Below are 24,036 nucleotides of genomic sequence, written 5' to 3'. Positions count from 1 at the left end.
TATCAGACAAAACAGATCAGACACAGTGAAATAATATTTAATGGATCATTATGATTTCTTATTTATAAAATTATGATTATTCTATTATAGATATTAATTACATCACTCTTTTAAATAACTATGACATTTAAATGTGGATATTTGCATACCTAATGAGAGTCTGATTCATGAATATATAAATTGCTTATTTTATTTAACTCTCTGCCTCAATTTCCTCATTTATTATATTATGGTCAAAATAAAAACCACCTCAAAGATGTTGGGAAGATTAAGTACCTCATACATACAAAATTCCTTTGTGTAGTGTCTAATAATTATAAAGCTACCAGCACAAATATGTTTTTGCAGCATTATTTACCATAGCTAAAATATGGAACCAACCCAGATGTCCCTCAGTAGATGAATGGATCAAAAAAGTATGATATATATATATATATATATATCATACTTTTATATATATATATATATATATATATATATATATATATATATATATATATATATATATAGGAATTCTATGCCTCCATCTGATAGAATGACATCACCCCATTTATTAGGAAATGGAAAGACTTGGAAAAAATTATATTAAGTGAATTAAGCCAAGCCCAAAGAAACATAGGTCCCATGGTTTCCCTTATTTGCAATAATTAGTATATGTCTGAGTCAAGCAGAAAAGGTCAGATAAGATGATGTTAAGCGACCTTTGTTTCTTTGGGCCTGGCTTAATTCACTTAATATAATTTTTTCCAAGCCTTTCCATTTCCTAACAAATGGGGCAATGTCATTCTTTCTGATGGAGGCATAGAATTCCATTGTGTATATATACCACATTTTCTTGATCCAATCATCTGCTGAGGGGCATCTGGGTTAGTTCCATATCTTAACTATAGTAAATAGTGCTGCAATAAACATAGTCATGCTAGTAGTTTTAGTGTGGCCTTGTTTGTGATCATTTGGGTAAATGCCCAAAAGTGGGATTGCTGGGTCATAGGGGAGCTCTATGTGGAGTCTTTTGAGGAACTTCCATACTACTTTCCAAAGTGGTTGAACAAGTTTACACTCCCACCAACAATGCAGTAAGGTTCCCTTCTGTCCACATCCCCTCCAGCATCTGTTGTTTATTTGCAATAACTAGTATATGTCTGAGTCAAGCAGAAAAGGTCAGATAAGGTGATGTTAGGGAAATGAACCCTAAGATATGTATTCAAATGTTTTTTTTTATTTCATGTAGTTGTTTCTAACACATTTATAAGATTATTTCTTTGTTGTTTTGTATGTCCTTCCCCCACAGTATAACCCCTGCTTTCACTGTATTTGATGTCGGTATAATTTGTGGAGGGGAAGGGGAAAAACAAATTGCTTAAATAGGGATACAGGACCCATTGCAACAATGAGATGTACAAGTCGTTATGTTGAAAAATGAACTTTACAACTTTGGTGTGGGGGGAGGGGGGAGGGGGAAGGGGGGAGGTAGCAGGGAGGATTGGGTGGGGGAGCATGGGGAGGATGGGAAGGGATGGGAAGGGGAAACAAAGGAGGAGGCTACCATGCTTGATAAGAAATCTACTCATTATCTTGCCCATGTAATTGTAGCCCCTCTGTACAGTATTTTCACAATAAAAAAATAAAAATTTAAATTAAAAAAAAGATGATGTTAAATGAAATGAACCCCAAGATAAGGACACAAGTGTTTTTTCTTCCTGTTTTGCTGTTGTTTCTAACATATTTATAAGGTACCATGTGATTTTTTTTGTTGTTGCTTTGTAAGTCCCTCACTATGGTATAACCCCTGTTTTCACTGTATTTGATGTTGGTATAATTTGGGGAAGATAAGGGAAAAAACAAATTGTTTAAATAGGGATACCTGTAGACCCATTGCAACAATGATATGTACAATGTACAAAACCCTATGTTTAAAAATGAACTTTACAATTTAGGAGGGGCGGGGGGAGGGGAGGAGCGTGTAGTTGAGGAGGTGGGGAGGGAAGGGATGGTAGGGGAAAAACAAAGGAGGAGGGAACAATGCTCCATAGGAAATGTACTCATTACCTTACTCATGTAACTGTAACCCCTCTGTACCTTATTTTCATGATAAAAAACTAATTAAAAATTAAAATATGATGATGATCCTTTCCCTTTAATGATGATGATGATCATCATTAATATGAATACTCAGTAAATGACTCTCCATATATGTATATATATATATATATATATATGTTGGTCATATATATACATATATGTTGATATATGTTGGTCATAGGGTTTGAACTCTGGGCCTGGGAAATGTTCCTCAGCTCTTCAGCTCAACACTAGCGCTCTACCACTTGAGGTACAGCGCCATTTCCAGTTTTCTGGTGGTTAATTGGAAATAAGAGTCTCACAGACTTTCCTTCCAGGGATGGCTTTCAACTGTGATCCTCAGATCTCAACCTCCTGAGTAGCTAGGATTAAAGGTGTGAGCCACTGGCTCCTGGGCTTGACCCAATAATTTTAAGGCCACTTTCCATTACTTAGTGTTCATTGACTAAAATTTACTTTTTAAGAACACAATCTTTCCTTGTATCTCAAAGGTTTATTCTCTTCCTTTCCTCCCATGCTCTCATCCTCTCACCCTTTCTCCTTCTCTCTCTCCTTCCCTTCCCTCTCCTTCCCTCTCCTTCCCTCTCCTTCCCTTCCCTTCCCTTCCCTTCCCTTCCCTTCCCTTCCCTTCCCTTCCCTTCCCTTCCCTTCCCTCTCCTTCCCTTCCCTTCCCTTCCCTTTCCTTTCCTTTCCTTTCCTTTCCTTTCCTTTCCTTTCCTTTCCTTTCCTTTCCTTTCCTTTCCTTTCCTTTCCTTTCCTTTCTTCCCACTTCTCTTCTTTCATTTTTTTCTTTCCTTCCCCTTCCTTCCTTCCTTCCTTCCTTCCTTCCTTCCTTCCTTCCTTCCTTCCTCCCTCCCTCCCTCCCTCCCTCCCTCCCTCCCTTCCTCCCTCCTTTCTTTCTTTCTTTTCTTTCTTTCTTTCTTTCTTTCTTTCTTTCTTTCTTTCTTTCTTTCTTTCTTTCTTTCTTTCTTTCTTTTTTTCTTTCTCTTTTTTATGGTATGACTTTTTTAAGGCATGACTCTTTGCCTATTATCTATATAATGTTTATTAGAGTATATAAGAGAAATAAAACAATTAAGGTGAAAAAACATTATTTTTGATACACAGACTTCAGATGTAACCTGACAGTTTCTTAAAGATTGGAATAGATTATTATTTTTAATTCAATCGCACACACACACACACACACACACACACACACACACACACACACACACACACACCTACTTTTCAAATTCAGCTAATTGAATTTCTATGATTATTCTTCATGTCTCTTAACTTTAACTGTCTAAAATAAAAAGATGGCTTCTGCCTGCACCCTCTTCTTGTTCTCTTTCTGGCCTGCATTTCAAATTGGAAAGACTTCTTGACCTTATCATGACTATTTCAGAAGAAGTTTTTATACCATTGGATTTCATAGATTCCCAACTAAGCTTGCCTTTCTCAACAAGAACAAGTGAGAAGTTTTACAGTAATGTTTCAAGTGATGAACTCAAAAGTTCAAGGTGGCAAGGCTTGTGGGGAAAAAAAAAAGATAGAAAAACTCTGGACCAGAAGCATTGGGTAGCTGATTTTCAGGGTATAGTAAGAGATCATGGAAGTGAAGGACTACATGGAAATAATTTGCCCTATTATAGATATTATTAGAAAGCTCTAAGAATGAGATGATATGTGGAAATTTGAAATTAGTCAAATTCATGCTAGAGGGGTGGGATTGATGACATAAATATTTAAACATTGCTAGGAGAAACACAACACATTTTGCCCCCGCTTCCTACCACATGGTCAGGCAGAATCTCCATTAGAAAGATAGCTGTCATTTGGGATTTTGTTTAATATGTTATTGTCTCCTACTTTCTTGCAACACTGTATCACTTTGAAAGAGCATTGCATTTGGTACACTCCCCACTAAGCAATTTGTAGACCAAGCAAGTTGTAGTTCTTTGGAGTACATTATCAATGTTCCTGATATCTTATGTTATTCCTTGTGTCTGGGTGAAGATGCAGTGTTTCTAGTCATGGTATACTTGTAAAATTTCCATCAGAAGAAAGTAAAATAGACAAGACCCCCCAGCTGTTGTAAACAGATCAACTTTAGTAACCTTGGTGTTTCTGATAAAGAGATGAAAATCAGTCACCTTTGTCTCCTGCCCCCTTTAGTATAAAGGCTGCCATGGTTAATTCTCACATCTCAAAGGAAACATGAAAGTGCATGGTAAAATGTGCACTAAGTCATTCTTGGTGAAATTTCCTGGTTCACATGCTATGCTGTATGAAATGCTAATAGTAAGGTTTTCCAATAGAGCATATCCCAACCAGAGTACATTTCATCACTCCTGCTATAGTACTGAGACCCTTAAAGACACAGGAGTGTAGTGTTTAGTGATGGAGAGGCTGACATAGGTTTCTAATTGGCAACAAGACCTTCGAAAGGGATTTGGATGTAGCGAAAAGAAGAAGCTTAGAGATGAAGGTCCCTAGCATGTAAATTGTGAAGCAACCTTCCTCCCTCTCTCCCCCGGCTTTGTTTTCAAATAAGTTATTTCTGACTGATGAAAATAAACAGCATTGGGATGTTACTTCCACAGGAAGGAAAATTCCTGTTCTGGTCCAAATGCTGCAGCATGAGGCTGTGGCTGCCAAAATGATTTTTATTTTCCTGTCTTTGTTCCTCCTCGTCACCCTAACAATCTATTGTATGTACACAGAGCCGAAAGCTGTAATAACCCCAGTTTTACAAACAAGATAACTGAAGCCCAGAGATGGAACAAGCCGTCTCTCAAAAAAAAGAATGTACAGAAGAATAGCTGTGAATGCAAGAAATAAAGTCTCAATCTGTAGACTCTTTGTCTTCCTGCACCATCCCCTGGTCCCTAGCAGCTGAGAAATGTTTTGCCATGAGTTCCTGTGTGTGTCCTCTATGGGCTCAAGCCTCCAGGACTTTTGTCACTGTCCAGAATGACTGGATTTTTACCAGGACAGTCTTCGAGAAAGGCGGGCTCTCCCTCCCTCCCTCCTTTTCACAGTAACACATCTCCCTGTGAAGAGATACTGTGGTGTCCAGAGCCACAGGATCTGACCCCAGAGGCCCCGCCAACTGTGTCTGTCCGGCTTGCTCTTCTGTTTGACCTGCACTCCTGGGACGCACCAGGCTGTTTAGCCGCCGTATCCCCTGGCAATCTATTCAGGAAAATAGACCAGAAAAGGCTGCTGAGAACTGTACCAGCTTCAGAATCCTGCTGCCATCTAGGGATGAGATGAAGCTTCTTCTAGCATGCAAGAGCCAGTGACGAATGGCTCAGGCCTCAGGCCGGGGTTTGCTGCTGTCTCCTGGATGTTATCTTCAGCCTGTTGTTCGGGGCAACTGGGAATGAGCGCCCCTTGATCTCTGCTCCTGGTCCTCCCAGTCCAGCCCAGGAGCCTCTGTCTGCCCTGTGAGGTTCTATGGTTTCTGCCCTTGCTGAAACTAGCAGTGTTGAAGCTTTGGAGCAAAAAGAAACACAGACAAAACAAAAAAGGAAGCAAGGGAAGATGGAAGGAAGGGAGGGAGGGAGGGAGGGAGGGAGGGAGGGAGGGAGGGAGGGAGGGAGGAAGGGAGGGGGGGAGGGAGGGAGGGACTGAGGAAATGAAGGAAGGAAGGAAGGAAGGAAGGAAGGAAGGAAGGAAGGAAGGAAGGAAGGAAGGAAGGAAGGAAGGAAGGAAGGAAGGAAGGAAGGAAGGAAGGAAGGAAGGAAGGAAGGATGGAAGGCAGGAAGGCAAGCAGTGAAAACAGATGGGGATCAAGAAGCAGATTCGTTGCAAGACAGTCATAAATGAGGAGCAAAGCCCCATTGAAAACTGCATCACAGAAAGCAGAGTGTGTTCTAGTGACTAGTGTGCAGTCTGTGTGTATGTGTGTGTGTGTTTGTGTGCACGTGCACACCTGTGTATCTAGGCTTGCCCCTGTCACCGCATTGGTGTCCACACACAGCATGAATGAGGTCCAAAGCATCAAACTAGTTCATTTTCTATATAGAATTTTCTAGGTTTCCTTTTTCAAAAGGCAGTGAGTGAGGTAGTGAGATGCAAGATCCAGTAAAGATGGCTTAGAAAATCCTGGCCAGAGGATATTATGGAGTTAACTTTACTGTTTGATGTTATAGAGCAAGCCTCTCTCTAGTCTATAAACTGAACAATGAAGCTTTCAAAGGAGGGCAGGGGAGAGGTTTGACTATTATCAGGAAAAGGAGGAAGGGACACAGATTGGGGAACCTGGCCCTGCTGTGGATTGGGAGATCCCGCTGGGAAACTTCAAATCAAATTTGGTCTGAAAAGGAGTGTTATTAAAAGTAACTTTAATCCTTCCAGCCAGACGGCTCATAAAAGCATACAATTAAGTCAAACAAATGACAAGAGCATTTTCTCTCCTACCTGTTTCCTCCTTCTGAGAGTAATTACCACAGGCAAAGTCATGCCTCATTCTGTGCACACAGAAGCAAAATGGTTTGGTAAGTATCAGATTCGTTTCCTCCTTCTTCTCTCCTCTTTCTTCCCTTCCATCCACTCCAATCCCTGTTCAGCCACGCTCGGTACCAAACCAGTCTGTCTGCTGATCCAGCCAAGAACAAAGGGGCGAATTTCAATATTTCCTCTTTGTGCAAGGTTAATTGAAAATCAAAAAGTCACTTTTCAAATGTCATATTAAACCCGCCACTGCATCAATTTCCTTTTGGTTCCAATCTCCACAAGGGAGAGAAAAGTGTTTGGGGAGAGGGAGGGCCTGGAGGCGGGGAAGTAGGGACACAATGAGGGGAAAGAGGAAAGAAGAAAGGAAAGGACTTTTTAAGGATTTTTTTAAAATCACAGATACCCACAGCCATTGATTGCAGTTCTGCTGCTCATATGTAGTGGAAAATTATTTCCTAGAGTATCCTCAAAGACAGCCATTGCCTCAACATGACATTCCAGACACAGAACTGCATCCTAAACCAAGAGAGATTAGCGTTTCAAGTTTTTATGTTTTAGTAAATAGATCCAAATAGGATTGTCATAAATGCCACTGTGTTTTAAAATCCTAAAGGGTAACATCATAACCCCATCAATCTCATTCCTCTTTCCCACCTTTTAATCTCTTGTGAACATGGTACACACAGATGCACATCATTGTGTACAAGTAGACACACACACACATCATATTTTGGAAGCTATGGCCTAGATATTAGTTTCCAAGTACTACTAGTTTTGCTAATGCCTGAGTCATTATTCTCTATCTCTAGCTTTCCTGAGACTCAGTTTCCTCATCTCCAAATTAAATTTAGAGCATTGCATGTGACTGTTCAAACTGTTGTCATAGTCAGGTGAGATGTCACCAGGACAGCTGAAGCTCACACCATCTCATTCTTGCGTTTCCTAATTCTTGGTCCTAATTAGGTTGTCTTTCCCGTTCAGTTTTCTAAACTGGAACCATGTCTTGCTCCTCATATCAGTATTCTCCCTGAGTTCTACAGAACCACTCTGGGATAGCCTTGGCCTCCACCTTTCTCATGAACACTATCTAAGCCACTCTGTGACACTGCTACACATCTTGCCTTTCTTTCTTTCTTTTTTTTGTTTTGTTTTTTTTTTTTTTTTTTTTTTTTGGTCGGTCACGGGGCCTGAACTCTAGGCCTGGACACTGTCCCTCAGCTCTTCAGCATAAGGATAGTGCTCTACCACTTAAGCCATAGCACCACTTTCATTTTTTTTTTCTGCTTATGTGGTGCTGAAGAATCGAACCCAGGACCTCGTGCATGCAAGGCAAGCACTCTCTCTACCACTGAGCCACCTTCCCAGCCTGCTGCCTGTCTTTCTTGAAGCCACTTGTTCTACTCCCCATTTGATTTAGTCCTTGTGTCTAGTGTTTGTGATCTCATCTTCCCAATTCTAGTTTGGAGCTGAATCCCCTCTCTATACACCACTGAAACGGCTCCCCCAAATGAGTCTTACCATAACAGCCTTATCTCGCAGGAAATATTTGATCTACTACAATTTAGTATGCCTGCAAATAAGTCTTTAGCTAGACAAGCAAAATAAAGGAGCAGAATTGTGGAATAAATCCATCCTAAAATAGCCCACCTGTGAAAGCTATGCCTCCAAACCTTCTTTCCTTTTCAGTATTATTGTAATGTTGCACTGATAACAAATGTGTCTATCAACACTAAAAGAAGGGTAGGTGATAAGGAGGTGCACTGTGTGAACTCATTAGAATGTATAGTAAAGAGAAACACTCCACATCCACCACCTAGCTTGCCTCACAAATCTCTTAGTGGCATTATTTTCCAGTGATAGGTTTAAATAGATAATAGCTATGTCTTATCCCTTTTGGATTTCTACCAGCTCCTACCTCTATAAATTGATTCTGTGCTATACTGAATCCCTTCTGAGTTGCTTATTTAAAATACATTGTCTGGTAAGCCTACACTTAGCATGCTCAAATACAATTGGATACTTCTTATGCAATATCTGTCCCCACACAAACCTTTGTCTTTTTTGTTATTATCATTAGTAGTAAGACGTCATGCAAGGGGTTACAATTCTATGTCAGGTTATGAGTACAACGCTTCTTGGACAATTTATCCTCAAAAACTTTGTCTTAATCCATTCAATGTCCTGTAAAATACCTGCCATTCAAAGGGAGTTTAGAAACAAAATACACTTATTATACACAGTTCTAGAGGCTAGGGGGTCCAAGATTAAGATCCTAACAGATTTGGCAAGGATGATGGCTTCTTCTCTAAAGTCGTCAACTTGATGTAACCTCAATGGGATAAAGCAAAAAAAAAAGCTTCTTTGTGCTGCTTTTATAAAGGCACGCATTCCATTTTTGATTTCCTGAACTTATTGACCTTCCAAAGGTCACAACACTTGTGAGGTTAGATTACAATATATGAACTTGGGGTGGGATGAATAATCATTTAGATCATAGCTACTTTTAATTGAATATCCCAAATAGTGTGCATGTTTGTTAAAATGCATGAACTCCCACACCACACTCGAAATTTCTTATAAACAAACATAATATATTCTACATTTCTAATGCAGGAATTAAAGGGCTGATTTCTAATAAATAGTGACTGTTGAGGAATTTATGAAAAAAATAGAAATTTGGATCTTGAGAGCTATGTTAACACTTAAGCATTTTTCAAACCAGGTAAGTCATAAAAGCCAAAGTCATGACTATATTGTGCTAGGAGGAAAGTAATCATGTATCAGTAAGAATACTTTTAAATAATTGTATTTGATTGCAGATATTGTCAGGTATTGTGGCTCGCTCCTGTATTCTCAGCTACTTAGGAGGGAGAGAAAGTAATTAAGATCACAGTGAGAGGCTAGTCTGGGTGAAAGTTAGAGACCCTATAGCACAAAACAATATAGATATGGTAGTACACAACTATTGACCTACCTATATGAGAGGCAGAGGTAGGAGGATTACATTCTGAGGCAAGCCTTAAGCAAAAATATGAGACCACATCTGGAAAATAACTAAAGGAAAAAAAGGCAGAGTGCAGGTCCAGTATGAGAGCACCTGCCTAGAAAGCATGAGGTCCTGAGTTCAAACCCTAGTAACACCATAAAATTTAGAGTTTAAGGTGAATATACACGCATAACCTTAACTCTCTTCTTAAAGTAGGTGAAGTTACTCATGTAACTCTGGTTACTATAAGGATTTGCTAGCATCACTTAATCATTTCTTTAGTCTACTTGATTTTCTTTATTTTTTATTCTTTTGTCGGTCGTGGGGCTTGAACTCTGGGCCTGAGCACTGTCCCTCAGCTCTTCAGCTCAAGGTGAGTGCTCTACCACTTGAGCCACAGAGCCACTTCTAGTTTTTGGAGTGTTTATTGGAGATAAGAGTTTCATGGACTTTCCTGCCAGTGCTGGCTTTGAACTGTGATCCTCAGATCTCAGCCTCCTGAGTAGCTAGGATTACAGGCATGAGCCACTGGCTCCTGGCTTTGATTTTCTTTAGAAATCTGATCTAAAAACTTCCTGCTTCAACACCACCAGGAAAATGAAAGAGAGGGAGGAGAAAAGAAAGAAAAGGAAACAGCTGTCTTAAACTGATAAATCCATTGTAGTCATGTAGAAGATTTTAGAGAAACATATAGGGAGACTCTATAAGCCATCTTTTAAACTTTGACCTTTAGGCCATGACATGTGTAAAGTAGAATACAATTGCTGCTTAATAGGATGGTACTATTTCCACACCTTCTTCAGAATCTTTAAAAGGCTCCTATGAGAATGTGAATTGAAATATAAACATATAAATTGAATTTGTTTACCATGGTATCACCAAGAATTGGAATTTGTGTATGTATCCTTAAAGGAAAGTCTGAGAACTTTGGTTTAGTAAGACTGGAATCTTGCCCTGATAATTCCTTTAATCCTCTTTAGAACCTAGGGCAAGAAACTAAATCCCTCTGATACTGGCCTACCTCAGAGATAATGCAAGTTTAGTTCCAGACAATCACGCTAAAGCTAATATCACAATAAAGCCAGCTACACATTTTTTTTTATTCTCAGTATAAGTAAAAGTTATTCTTATTTGCATATGTAAGAGTAGAATGAGGAAGCATGTTGAAATTGGTTTAGAAATGGGGAGAGAAGTAAAGGAGAGAAATAGAGGGGGTGTTTGACCGAATTTATATAATATTGCATGCATGTATGGAAATATATTTTTGCTAAAAGTGATTATGTTACCTTTCACTGATATTTGTATGTGTATGTTTATGTGACAGAGAGAGGAAGAGAGAGAGACCTTGGGAGGCAGTCTTGGTGTCTTTTGAGTGATCCATGTGGTGATTGTAAAAGGCTGGTCTGGCAATGCTAATTTCTTAAGATAAGACAGCAATGAAACTTGCCACATCAATGGACTCCCTTTTCACAAAAGTTTCTCTGTAGCATGTTTTGCTGTCTCAGAGAATGTTACTGCCAATGCTTTTACTGCACTGGTGGCTCATGCTTATAATCCTAGCTATTCATGAGCCTGAGCTCTTAAGATCATGGTTAAAATTTTAATTTTAATCTCCAATTATTCACTAAAATGGCAAGAAGTGGAATTGTGACTCAAATGGTAGAATACTAGTGTTGAGCAAGAAAAGCTCAGGGATAGTGCTCAGGCCCTGAGCTTGTTAAAAAATTCAATCTTTTTAATACTTGCTCTTGCTTTATAAACCTCACATACTACACACACACACACACACACACACACACACACACACACACACACACACACACACACACACACACACAATTTCTTCTCTAGGATTTAAAATTGACCATAGAGTTGATTAAACTATGCTCCAAGCAGTTTCATCAGAAGTAGACTCCATATCAAGAAACATGTCTTTGTCGGTCCCTCAGTGACAGCTGCACATCAGTTAAAGCTTAGGTAGCAAGTGTTCACAATTCTGGCTTCTGCTAGCTCTGTTGAGAGTTCTGACACATCTCATTTCCCCCACTGAAACCTTTGGCTCTTCCAAGTTAGCCATGGAAGTTTTAAAACTCAGCTTAAAAAATTAGGCTTGTTCTTTGACCTTGTACCACAATTTACAAATGCCTGCAATATCATTCCGAGTAATGAGTCATTTCTGTAAAGAATTTTAATGACTTTGGATGGATTCATCAAAGATATCACTACATATGGCAGCCATCCCCACAAAAATAATATATTTCATGAATAATAAAACTTAAATCTTAGAAATAGTCCTCAATCTATTTGCTACAGAATGAATATTGTGTTAGGAGCCACATAAATGACCTTACGAGCACTGCATATCTCTATCAAAGCTCTTGATTGACTAAAGTCATTATCAATGAGCAGGGCTATTTTGAAAAAAAAATTGTATGTGAGAAACCTATCCCAACTCTGGGCTTAAACCATGCTGCAAACAGAAACCAACCTTTCCTAGCTTCATAGTTTCCCATGCAGATCCCTTACTTTCCAAGGGGTCAGAGAATTGATGAATATTGCAGACTTGGTCTGGCTTAGTTTTTGTCTTAAGAGAACATTGTGGTGATTTCGAACCTCTACCCAGAGAATCAATACATTTTTTCACCAACAGTAAGGCTGTTTGACTTTCTTTTTTTAATATATATTTTTATTGTAAAGATACCGTACTGAGGGGTTACAGTTACATGAACAAGGTTATGAGTCCATTTCCTATTGATGACTGCTACTCACTTCTTTGTTTTTCCACTACCATCCCTTTCCTCTCCACCTCCCCAACTCCACCCTAACATACCAGTGTTTATGGGAGTAGCACTTCTAATTCCCTTTATCAACTTTTGCTTTATATGTATCAGTTCTTCAACTGGTCAAGCATCATAGCTTTGGCCTTAGATTCAAGGTGACTTTCTCATTAAACTGAATCATTTCAGTTTGCATGTGAGGAAAATAAGATATGTATGAATATTCTTTTCCCTTGGATAAATGAAAGCTTAGGTAGAACTGCTAACTACATTTCCAATTTCAATACTGTTGTGTCTCATGAAATGTCTTCTTACTGTGGAAAAACAAGAAAGAACACATACAGTGTTTATTGAATGAGTTTGCCACATTTTGTGGATGTGGATCATCGACCCAGAAACTATTTCCATAAAAGCCCTAGAGATCACATAGATCGCCATAACGGGAATGACACTAATACTAATACTACTAATAATAATAAATTTGAAGTTTTGAGAGAATTATCAAAATACAGCATAGAGACATGAAGTAAGCACATGCTTTTTTTTAGAAATGGTACCAATAAATTTGCTCAACGTAGGGTTGCCATAAACTTTCACTTTGTAAAAAGCTCTCTTATCTGTGAAATGCAATAAGGGAAGTTGGTGTTCATTTTGGGGAGTGAGAGGTAGAGAATTAGGACAATGGTTGTGACTGCTAAACCTGGTTTAACACATTGATTATGGTAAGAGTCAAGTGAATCAATGTCTATGAGATTGTGATGAAAAACTAGATCAAAATCAATTAGAAGACAATACTTGTTATTTATTATATGTTAATATCTATGTGAATTAATGAATATCTATATAATATATAATATACTGAAACATTGCATTTATATGTATGTGTGTATATATATGTATTTTATATATATATATATATATATATATATATATATATATATATATATATATTTCCTGTTCTGAAGCTACAAACTAGATTGCAGTTAGCAGGCCAGCTGAAACAATAAAGACACTAATGTATGAGATTGCTGGATTACAAATAATTTTTATTAGTCCCAACTTTGCACACATAGCCTCACACACTTCACTGAGACAGAGATCAATTCAAATTCTCTGCTATCTAGAAGGAACAAGGCAGTGGTGGTAGTTAGGACAGCAAAGATTTGCCAGACCAAATTTTTAATCATTTATATTGCATAATTTTATTTCACTTTGTTGTCTCTCATTAAAAAATCTCCATTTTCCCTTACTGCTAGTGTTTTCTGAGATCTTTAAAACATATATTTAATCCATCCAGATTTGTAGTCTCCGGTGTCAAAGCTTTTGCTTAATGTTGAGTTAATGTTTGGTCGTGCCAAAGCTTGAAGCTTTCAATGCAGTTCTGAAACCAGCTGTGACACATCACTAACACTGAAGCTTTGGCTCCAGAGACTGCTGCCTGCATGGAGTAAATGCATCATTTTTTAAAGCTTTGTCAGTGCAATCTAAGAGCTGTGTAGGGTGTAATTGGGGATCTTTGGAAAAAATTATATTTGAAACCGTTTTACAAGAATTATCTGGGGAGGCTTGCTAGAAACTTTCCCTCTGAAAATCTCACAGTTCCAGAAACAGGTCTATATCACTTTTTGACCAGGCTGTTTCTTTCTTTCCTTTGACGATTTTCCCTTCTCAGTGACCTGAGGTAAATGTATTTGAACAGACAGACGTTTATCTGAAAATTGCTGGTTAGAATGAAGAAGGACTCGGCGTATTCTAGGCTAGTGAGCACAGTTCCAAATATGATCTATAAATAAGAGCATCAGCATGTACTGGATCCTTATTCAAAATGCAAATTGTTTACTGATTTAGGAAATATTTGGGATATTTTTGTCTTAATAAACCTCAAGTGGATAGTGTTCAAAACTGAAGTTTGAGAACCATAGCTGTAGGTTTTCAGGATTCAGAATTCCTAAAAAATGCATCCTTAAAACAATTTTACACCAAATATTTTCTAAATAGTACAGTCACTATTTTCAAAGCAAACTATCCTGTGAATAAAAATTCTTATAAGGCTGCTTTTATTTTTAATTTGTCATCTCTTAAGTTCTTGGCATATTGTACATGACTAATATATTTGCATGAAAAGGTGGAAAATACAGACTAGGATTGTATCTCAGTGGGAAAGCTCATGACCATTATGTAACGTCCAGGATTAAAACTCCAGAACTACAGGGAGAACGAGAGAGAGAGAGAGAGAGAGAGAGAGAGAGAGAGAGAGAGAGAGAGAGAGAGAGAGAGAGAGAGAGAGAGAGAGAGGGAGGGAGGGAGAGAGGAGAGAGGAGGGTGGAGGGAGAGAGACAGAGACAGAGAGAGACTGAGAGACAGAAACCCAGAGAGGATATATTTACTGTGAAGTAGAAATTTATAAACATGTTTATCTTATAGATAGTATTCCATTCTAATATCTTGTCTCATGTTTATAAGATGAAGGAAGCAAAATAGTATTTAAACATAACAAATGTTACTACCTGAAATTCTGTATTCAATAGGCAACCGAATAAAAATGATACCCCCCTCCCTGTATCACCATAGAATGATGCTCTATCATGACTCTGAAAAATCTAGCTATTTGGTGGTCCAGAGACTGAGGAGAGTGTGAGATGAACACTGAGACCAACAGTGTTAGGAGGCTGCCATGGGCCGCACAGAGATAAAACAGTGCAGAGTGAACAGTTACAATGGGAGAAGAATATTAATCTCATCATCATACTAAGTAGACTAATAGCATGCCAACAGAAGTAGTTCTACCTGGAAAAACATCAGATGAGGCTACATGGCCCATAAGGCAGTTTGAATACTGTTTTGTCAAATATGTAAGACATATTGGATAAGGACTTTTGGATCAGTGAAACTCATTAAAATATTAGGTTTGGGTGAGCAGATATAACAACAATTCTTTCATTATGAAATTGTTATATTCTAAATGATTTTATATCAATTCTCTTATGAATATTTTTATTTCCATAAATATTTATAAAATATCATAATTTGGTTAGCATAGAGTACTAAATACACATAGTATAATTATTGTGATGAATTTCCTATATGTGATTTGAAAATATTGGCAGAATAGGACATTTAGTTCTCACCACAATTCATAAATTGAATTTATAATCCTCAGTATCTTAGCATGTAACCAGTTTTGGACATAGTGTCTTGAAAGACATGAGTTCAAAGGGAGTTCATTAAAGTAGGTTTCATTCAATATGGTTGGTGTACTTTTAAGTAAAATGACTTAGGGTACAGAGGCACACAAAGGATTGATTATGTAATGACACAAAGATTACAGTCATTTTCAAGTTAGGTCAACAGGACTCAGAAGAAACCTTTCTTGTGCCTATACTTATTTGGGGTTTTTAACAGAAAAAATAACTATGTAGAAACAATTTTTTGTTGTTTACATCATCTAGTTTCTGGTGATTGTTATGGATACCATTCAAATTAATATAGACTATAGGTTTCCTCAAAATATTTTCCCTAATAACTAACATTTGAGTATTGGTACACAGGTAGTTATTGCATATTGATTATTACCATAGAATAAAGGCTTATGATTATTTTACCATACATAGAATAAAGGCTTATCTTAGAAACTGTATATAGCTAACACCACAGAGCAAATATTATTCAGAAATAAACTGTGGCTGCACCTTTGCAATGGAACATTACTTAGCAATATAAAAAGAATGAGAGAGTTCCGGGAAGATGGCGGAGGAGAAGCTGTAATCTGAACAAGCTCTCTCATAGAAAGCAGTTTTAGAGTTCCAGTGAACAGTCCTAAGCCAGAGAATCACACCAAGTGTGCCATCACAGGACAGAGAGTTAGACAAGAGAGGGAAGCCAAGGCAAAAAGACACACCTGAGTGCTCGCCAGCAGCCGCCGCAGCGGCAGCGGCAGGGTCGCAAGCAGCGGAGACCGCAGCCGGGGGCCATACCTGAGCGCTCACACAGAGAGTCCGGGATGAAGGAGCCAGACGCAGCGGGCGAGCGGATTCTACTCAACACCAGCAAGAACCAACAAAGAGCGGACATCTTCATCCTGCAGCTTGCAGACCAGAGACGACCCAGGATCCAAGACTCGGCGTGAGTAGAAGCCCGACATCCTCACTCCTTCTCAGGGAGCACAGGAGGGAAGGCCACCCCTCCCCCCCCCAGCACCGGTGATCTCCATCTTGGATACCGACAAAGCTCGGAGGAGCAGCCAGCTCCAACCCAGGCCTTGGAATAAAACGAGTCATTTAGCAGGTCACAAGAACTTAACGGCAAAGTGACCTGCCAGACTAGGCTCCATCCAGGGAAAAGTCACTCAGCTCAGGCGCCAGCCATTGGAGTGGCTTCCCTCACTGGGTAACCAGAGCCAGAGGCTGCCCCTCCCTCTAGCAGCCTCAACAATCAATTGAAAAACAGAATCCCTGAGAATGGCTCCAGGCTGGGCTCTGGGAGATTTTTTTTTGCACAAAAAAGCCCCAGGAAAAAGCTACTGATTGTTGAAAGGCCTCAACTCTACCCAGAACCTAGCCTCACCACTGCATCCCCCTCTTTTGTGATTCTCAAAGCAGATCACCCTCCTAGAAAACTAACCTGGAAGGGGGATCTCAAAATCTTGGGTAAAGCAGAGCATTTTTCTGCCTCTTCCAACAAACCGACTTAAGAAACCAATCAAGCCACAGGACCTCAAACTGACCAGAGACTCCAACAAAAGGCTGGTTACAGACAAAAGGGAGATAAAGGATTCTGCCCACCCCTCACCCCCCCAAAAAAAATCAAAGAACTTTTTTTTTCTTTTTCTTTTTTTTCTTCTTCTTTTCTTTTTTTGTTTGTTTTTTGTTTTTTGTTACCTTATATATATATAATTTTTTTCTCTTTTAAAACTTTTATTAATCTTTAATTTTTGCCTCTTCTGAAAAAATAATTGATTTCCAGTAACTTTTTTTTTTTCTCTTATAATTTTTATTTTAGGAATATGTGAATGAGCGTTTTCCTTTCTTTTCTTATCTTCTTTCTCTTTTTCTTTCTTTCATAATTATCTTTTTGTTTTTTGTCTAGCTCTACTGAACTTCTGATCTTTTCTTCTCCCTTTCCCATCCTTAAAGTTTTTCACATCTCCTCTATGTCCCTCCTTTTCTCACAACATATTCACATTCCTCTCTAAATAGATGGTCTTTTAATTTCTACAATAACATTAATTTTTACGTTTCTATTTTTTTTCTGGTCTCTTTTCATTCCCCTATCCCTCTCTTCTTTTTTTCTCTCTCTCTACTTGCATCCTACCCAACCCATTTCCTGCATTGTGATTAGGACATAGTTAACTCTCCCTGTGCCTCCCCACACCAATCTATTCCTATTTTTCACCCACATCTCTCCCTAATCCTAATAATTTCTGGTTTTCCAAATTCTTTTCTGTGGTTCGAAGTCCTTTAAAATATAGTTGTTTGATGTTGAATAGATGTATCTGTTGAACTAGATTGTATCTGTAGACTATTGACTGTACAAATGCAAACTTTGGTTGATGGTTGCCTTAAGATAGTGTTCTAGCACAAAACTGGTGCTATCTTCATCTCAAATGGGCAGAGTAAGCTGGAAAAACACAAGAAAAATGGCAAATTCGGGTATCTCAATTCCCAATCTTGATAATCAGGGGTCAGATCAGATAATGAACAATCCAGAGGAGAGTTCCCAAATAGCTCTACAAACACTGGTGGCAAACATGATAAATGAGAAGTTTGACAACTTACAAAGGACTCTCTATGAGAGTGATAGGGAGAGAGAGGAGGCATCCCAGAAGTTTATATAGGAATATCATAAGCGTGAGGAAGCTACTCAAAAACTGATACAGGATTTGCGTGAACAACTTGAGAATACTCAAAGAGAAAGGGAGGAATGGCGTGAGCAGGCTGAGAACACTCAAAGAGAACTGCAGGAATCCCACGAACGTGAGGAAGCTAAACAAAGAGTAATACAGGAATTGAGAGACCAGGTAGAGAAAACACAAATATCACTGAAGGCATCCATAGAATCCATTAACAAAGAGCTGAAGGAAGTTAGGGAGACCACAAAGGGAATGCTGAATGGAACCCAACAGAAGGAATGGGAGTCCAAAGAAACCATATCCAATCAACTAAGTGATTTGAGGACAAACACTGAACACCAAATTAAGGAAGTAAAGAGATTCATACAAGACCTAAAACAGAGGTTCAACAAAGAACTTGAAGCCATCAAAGCTGACCAATTAGAAGGAAAAGAGATTAAAAACAAAGTAGAGAGTCTTGACAGCAGGTTAGACCATGCAAAAGATCGAATCTCAGGGATTGAAGACAGCCTAGATATTATAGAGAAAGAACATACAACCATCCAAGACAAGTCCAAGAAATATGATAGATCTATCCAACACCTGGAAGACACCATCAGAAGGCCTAACTTAAGGATAATGGGAGTAGAGGATCACCTAGAAACAGAAGTTAATGGTCTAGGAAATTTGTTTAACAGGATCCTAGCAGAGAACTTCCCAAAAATGCAAAAAGATAGGCCTATTCAGATACAAGAAGCCTTTAGAACCCCAAATAGACCAGACCAGAATGGGACATCCCACTGTCACATTATAATCCACACAGGATCAACTCAGACCAAGGAAAAGATCCTTAAAGCTGTCAGGGAGAAAAGGGAAATCAACTATAAAGGGAAACCAATTAGAATCACCTCAGATTTCTCAGCAGAGACAATCAAAGCAAGAAGAGCCTGGAATGATGTATGCCATGCCCTAAAAACAAATAACTATCAACCAAGAATACTGTACCCAGCTAAACTCTCCTTCATAACTGAAGGCCAAATAAAAACCTTCCACAGCAAAGAAAAATTGAAACAATACATCTCCACCAAACCAACCCTACAAAAGATTCTTAAAGATGTCCTACACATAGAAAACCAACAAGACCACAATAAAGGCCAACAAACTGCACCCAAACTGAGAATCCAAGAACCATAGGAAGAACCCAGTTTTCGCAGCCCCCAAGAAGGTAGATAACATGGCAGGAACTCCCAAATACCTCTCAGTCCTATCTCTTAACGTTAACGGACTGAACTCTCCAATTAAGTGACATAGACTGTCTAGTTGGATTAAAAAACAAGACCCTTCTATCTGCTGCCTGCAGGAGTCAAATCTTGCCTGTAAAAACAAACACATTTTCAATGTTAAAGGCTGGAACAAAATCTACCAAGCAAACGGCCCTCATAAACAGGCAGGAGTTGCAATCCTAATATCAGATAAAATAGACTTCAAATTAAAAATCGTGAGAGAGATAAAGAAGGTCGCTACATACTAATTAAAGTATCTCTCCTTCAGGAGGATATTACAATTCTAAATATCTATTCGCCAAACAATGGAGCACCCAAATTTATCAAAGACATTAATTGTTGGGGATTTTAACACACCACTCTCCCCACTAGACAGATCAACTCGGCAAAAACTCTACAGATAAACCGCAGATCTAAACAGCTGCATAGATCAACTAGACTTAACAGACATTTACCGAACATTTCACCCAGCAGCATCAGAATACAAGTTCTTCTCAGCAGCACATGGAACGTTTTCTAAAATAGACCACATTTTAGGCCACAAAGCAAACTTGTCTAAATTCAGAAACATTGAAGTTATACCTTGCATTCTCTCTGACCACAAGGGAATAAAATTAGAACTCAACACCAAAAGCCACCAAAGAAAGTCCGGTATCACATGGAGGCTAAACAACACACTGCTGAATCAAGAGTGGGTCATGGAAGAGATTAGAAAGGAAATTCAAATGTTCCTGCTATTCAACAAAAATGAACACACAAATTACCAGCTCCTCTGGGACACAGCAAAGGCAGTACTCAGAGGCAAGTTTATAGCTCTGAGCTCCTACATCAACAAATTGGAGAGATCGGAAACTAACAATTTAATGACACATCTAAACCTCCTTGAAAAAGAGCAGCAAGATAAACCCCAATCAAGTAGATGGAAAGAAATAATCAAAATTAAATCAGAATTAAATGAATTAGAATCCAAAAAAACTATAGAAAGAATCAACAAAACAAAGAGTTGGTTCTTTGAAAAACTTAACAAAATTGACAGACCCTTAGCAAATCTTATCAGAAAAAGAAGAGAACACACCCAAATTAATAAACTCAGAGATGAGAATGGAAACATCACCATGGAAACAACCAAGATTCAGAACATTATAAGGGAATACTTCTCAAAACTTTATGCTAATAAGTTCGACAACTTGACAGAAATGGACCTCTTCCTAGCAAATATTGACATGCCAAAAGTAAACCAAGATGAGTTAAACCAACTTAACAGGCCCATATCAAGCATTGAAATAAAAACAGCAATAAGAGACCTCCCAGCTAAGAAAAGTCCAGGACCAGATGGTTTTACAGCGGAATTTTACAAGGCCTTCAAAGCAGAGCTCACACCAATTCTCTTCCAACTCTTCAATGAAATTGAAAGAGAAAGCTCACTACCGAACACATTCTATGAAGCCATCATAACCCTCATCCCAAAACCAGGCAGGGACTCATCAAAGAAAGAGAACTATAGACCCATTTCTTTGATGAACATTGATGCAAAACTTCTCAACAAAATTTTGGCCAATCGACTTCAACAATTCATCCAAAAAATCATACACCACGATCAAACAGGATTCATTTCAGGGATGCAAAGCTGGTTCAATATACGCAAATCAATTAATATTATTCATCACATCAACAGGAGCAAGAACAAGAACCACATTATTATCTCAATAGATGCAGAAAAAGCATTCGACAAGATCCAACACCCCTTTATGATGAAGGTTTTGGAAAAATTAGGAATCCATGGAACATTCCTCAAAACAATAAAGGCTGTATATAACAAACCTGCAGCCAGCATTATACTCAATGGTGAAAAACTAAAGCCATTTCCTCTTAACTCAGGAACAAGACAAGGATGCCCACTCTCTCCACTTCTCTTCAATCTAGTATTAGAATGCCTAGCTACAGCAATAAGACAAGATGCAGACATAAAGGGGATCCAAATAGGGAAAGAAGAAATAAAACTCTCCCTCTTTGCAGATGACATGATCTTGTATTTAAAGAATCCCATAGACTCCACTCCCAAATTACTCAAGCTGATTCAAAACTTTGGCAAAGTAGCAGGTTATAAAATTAACCCCCAAAAATCAATGGCTTTTCTGTATGCCAACAATGAGAAAAGTGTGGCTGAAATTAGGAAAGCAACTCCATTTGTAATAGCCCCACAAAAAATAAAATACCTAGGAATTAATTTAACTAAAGAAGTGAAGGACCTCTATGATGAAAACTTTAAAATCTTGAAAAAGGAAATCAACACAGAACTTAAAAAATGGCAAAACCTCCCATGCTCCTGGATTGGCAAGATTAACATCGTGAAAATGGCAATACTTCCCAAGGCTATCTACAAATTCAATGCAATACCTATCAAAATTCCACCCTCATTCTTCAAGGAAATAGAAGAGGCAATCCAAAAATTCATATGGAACAATAAAAGACCCCGAATAGCAAAAACACTTCTCAAAGGAAAGAACACTGCTGGAGGAATATCAATACCAAATTTCAAACTCTACTATAAAGCCATAGTAATCAAAACAGCTTGGTATTGGCATAAGAACAGATCTCAGGACCAATGGAATAGAATTGAAAACCCAGAAATGAGCCTACAGACCTATAGCCATCTAATCTTCGATAAGGAAGCTAAAACAATGGAATGGAAGAAAGACAGCCTCTTCAGTAAATGGTGCTGGCAAAATTGGTTAACTACATGTAGAAAACTAAAGCTAGATCCTTATATATCACCCTGCACCAGAATCAACTCCAAATGGATCAAAGACCTTGAACTCAAAGCAGACAGTCTGAAAACATTACAGGATGGAATAGGAGAAACCCTAGGTCTCCTTGGCTCAGGCCGAAATTTTCTGAATAGAGACCCGGAAACACAACAAATCAAAGAAAGGTTGGACAAATGGGATTGCATACGGTTGCAGAGCTTCTGCAGGGCAAATGACATAGCTAGCAAGATCAACAGAAAGCCCACCGATTGGGAGAAGATCTTTACTAGCCATACAACGGACAAGGGTCTCATATCTAAAATATACTTGGAACTCAAAAAATTAAACCCCCCCAACAACAAATCCTCAAAGAAACAACTGCCCAATAAATAAGTGGGCGAAAGACTTAAAGAGAAGCTTCTCTGAAGAAGAAAGAAGGATGGCCAATAGACACATGAAGAAATGTTCAACATCCCTAGCCATAAAAGAAATGCAAATCAAAACAACATTGAGATATCACCTCACTCCAGTTAGAACAGCAAAAATCAAGAACTCTAACAACAACAGGTGCTGGAGGGGATGTGGACAGAAAGGAACCTTACTTCATTGTTGGTGGGAATGTAAACTTGTTCAACCACTTTGGAAAGCAGTATGGAGGTTCCTCAAAAGACTTCACATAGATCTCCCCTATATGATCCAGCAATCGCACTTTTGGGCATTTACCCAAATGTATAAAAACAAGACCACACTAAAGCTACCAGCACAACTATGTTTATTGCAGCATTATTTACCATAGCTAAGATATGGAACCAACTCAGAAGCCCCTCAGTAGATGAATGGATCAAGAAAATGTGGTATATATACACAATGGAATTCTATGCCTCCATCAGAAAGAATGACATTTCCCCATTTGTTAGGAAATGGAAAGGCTTGGAAAAAATTATATTAAGTGAAGTAAGCCAGGCCCAAAGAAACATAGGTCCCATGGTTTCCCTTATTTGCAATATCTAGTATAGGTATGAGTCAAGCGGAAAAGGTCAGATAATGTGATGTTAGGAAAATGAACCCTTAAATATGTATTTTAATGTTTTCGTTTCTTCCATGCATGTGTTTCTAACACATTTATAAGATTATTTCTTTGTTGCTTTGTATGTCCCTCCCCCACAGTGTAACCCCTGCTTTCACTTTATTTGATGTCAGTATAACATGTGGAGGAGATGGGGACAAACAAGTCTTTTAAGGATTCAGGTGGTCTGTTGCAACAAGGAGAATTACAAAATGTCATGTCAAAGCAAGCTTTACAATGTTGGTGTGTGGGGGGAAGGGGGGTATGATTGGGTGGGGGGGAGGGGGGAGGCTGGGAAGGGAGGTGAAGGGTTAACAAAGGAGGAGGCTGCAATGCTTGGTAAGAAATGTATGCATTATCCTGCCAATGTAATTGTAACCCCTCTGTACAGTATGTTCTCAAATAAAATAAAATAAAATTTGAATTAAAAAAAATAAAAAGAATGAAAGATAGCCAGCAACAGCTGTCTTAAATCATAAATACATTTGGGTGAGTAGAAAAAGTCAGTCTGAAAAGTCTGCAGCAGTATATGATTTCATTTGCATGACACCCTGGTAACAGTTAAATTATGTTCAGAGGGTAAGGCTGTGGTGAATTTCCCCGTGAAGGAACAATATAGTACTTTTCTGTATCTCAATTGGATTAGTAGTTCTAGAAATCTAGAACTGAAAACTCATAAACTGTACTCTCAGTGGCTTGTATACACAATCAAATAAAAACTTAGAAAATATTTGTCAAACCAAATATTAAGCAGATGTTCCAAAAATATTATATATATATATATATATATATATATATATATATATATATATGAATTTAAAC

This window comes from Dipodomys merriami, unplaced genomic scaffold, assembly GCF_024711535.1.
Source record: "Dipodomys merriami isolate MVZ:Mamm:240054 unplaced genomic scaffold, mDipMer1.0.p SCAF_2, whole genome shotgun sequence".
NCBI lineage: Eukaryota > Metazoa > Chordata > Mammalia > Rodentia > Heteromyidae > Dipodomys > Dipodomys merriami.
Note: the sequence above shows the minus strand (reverse complement) of the source record.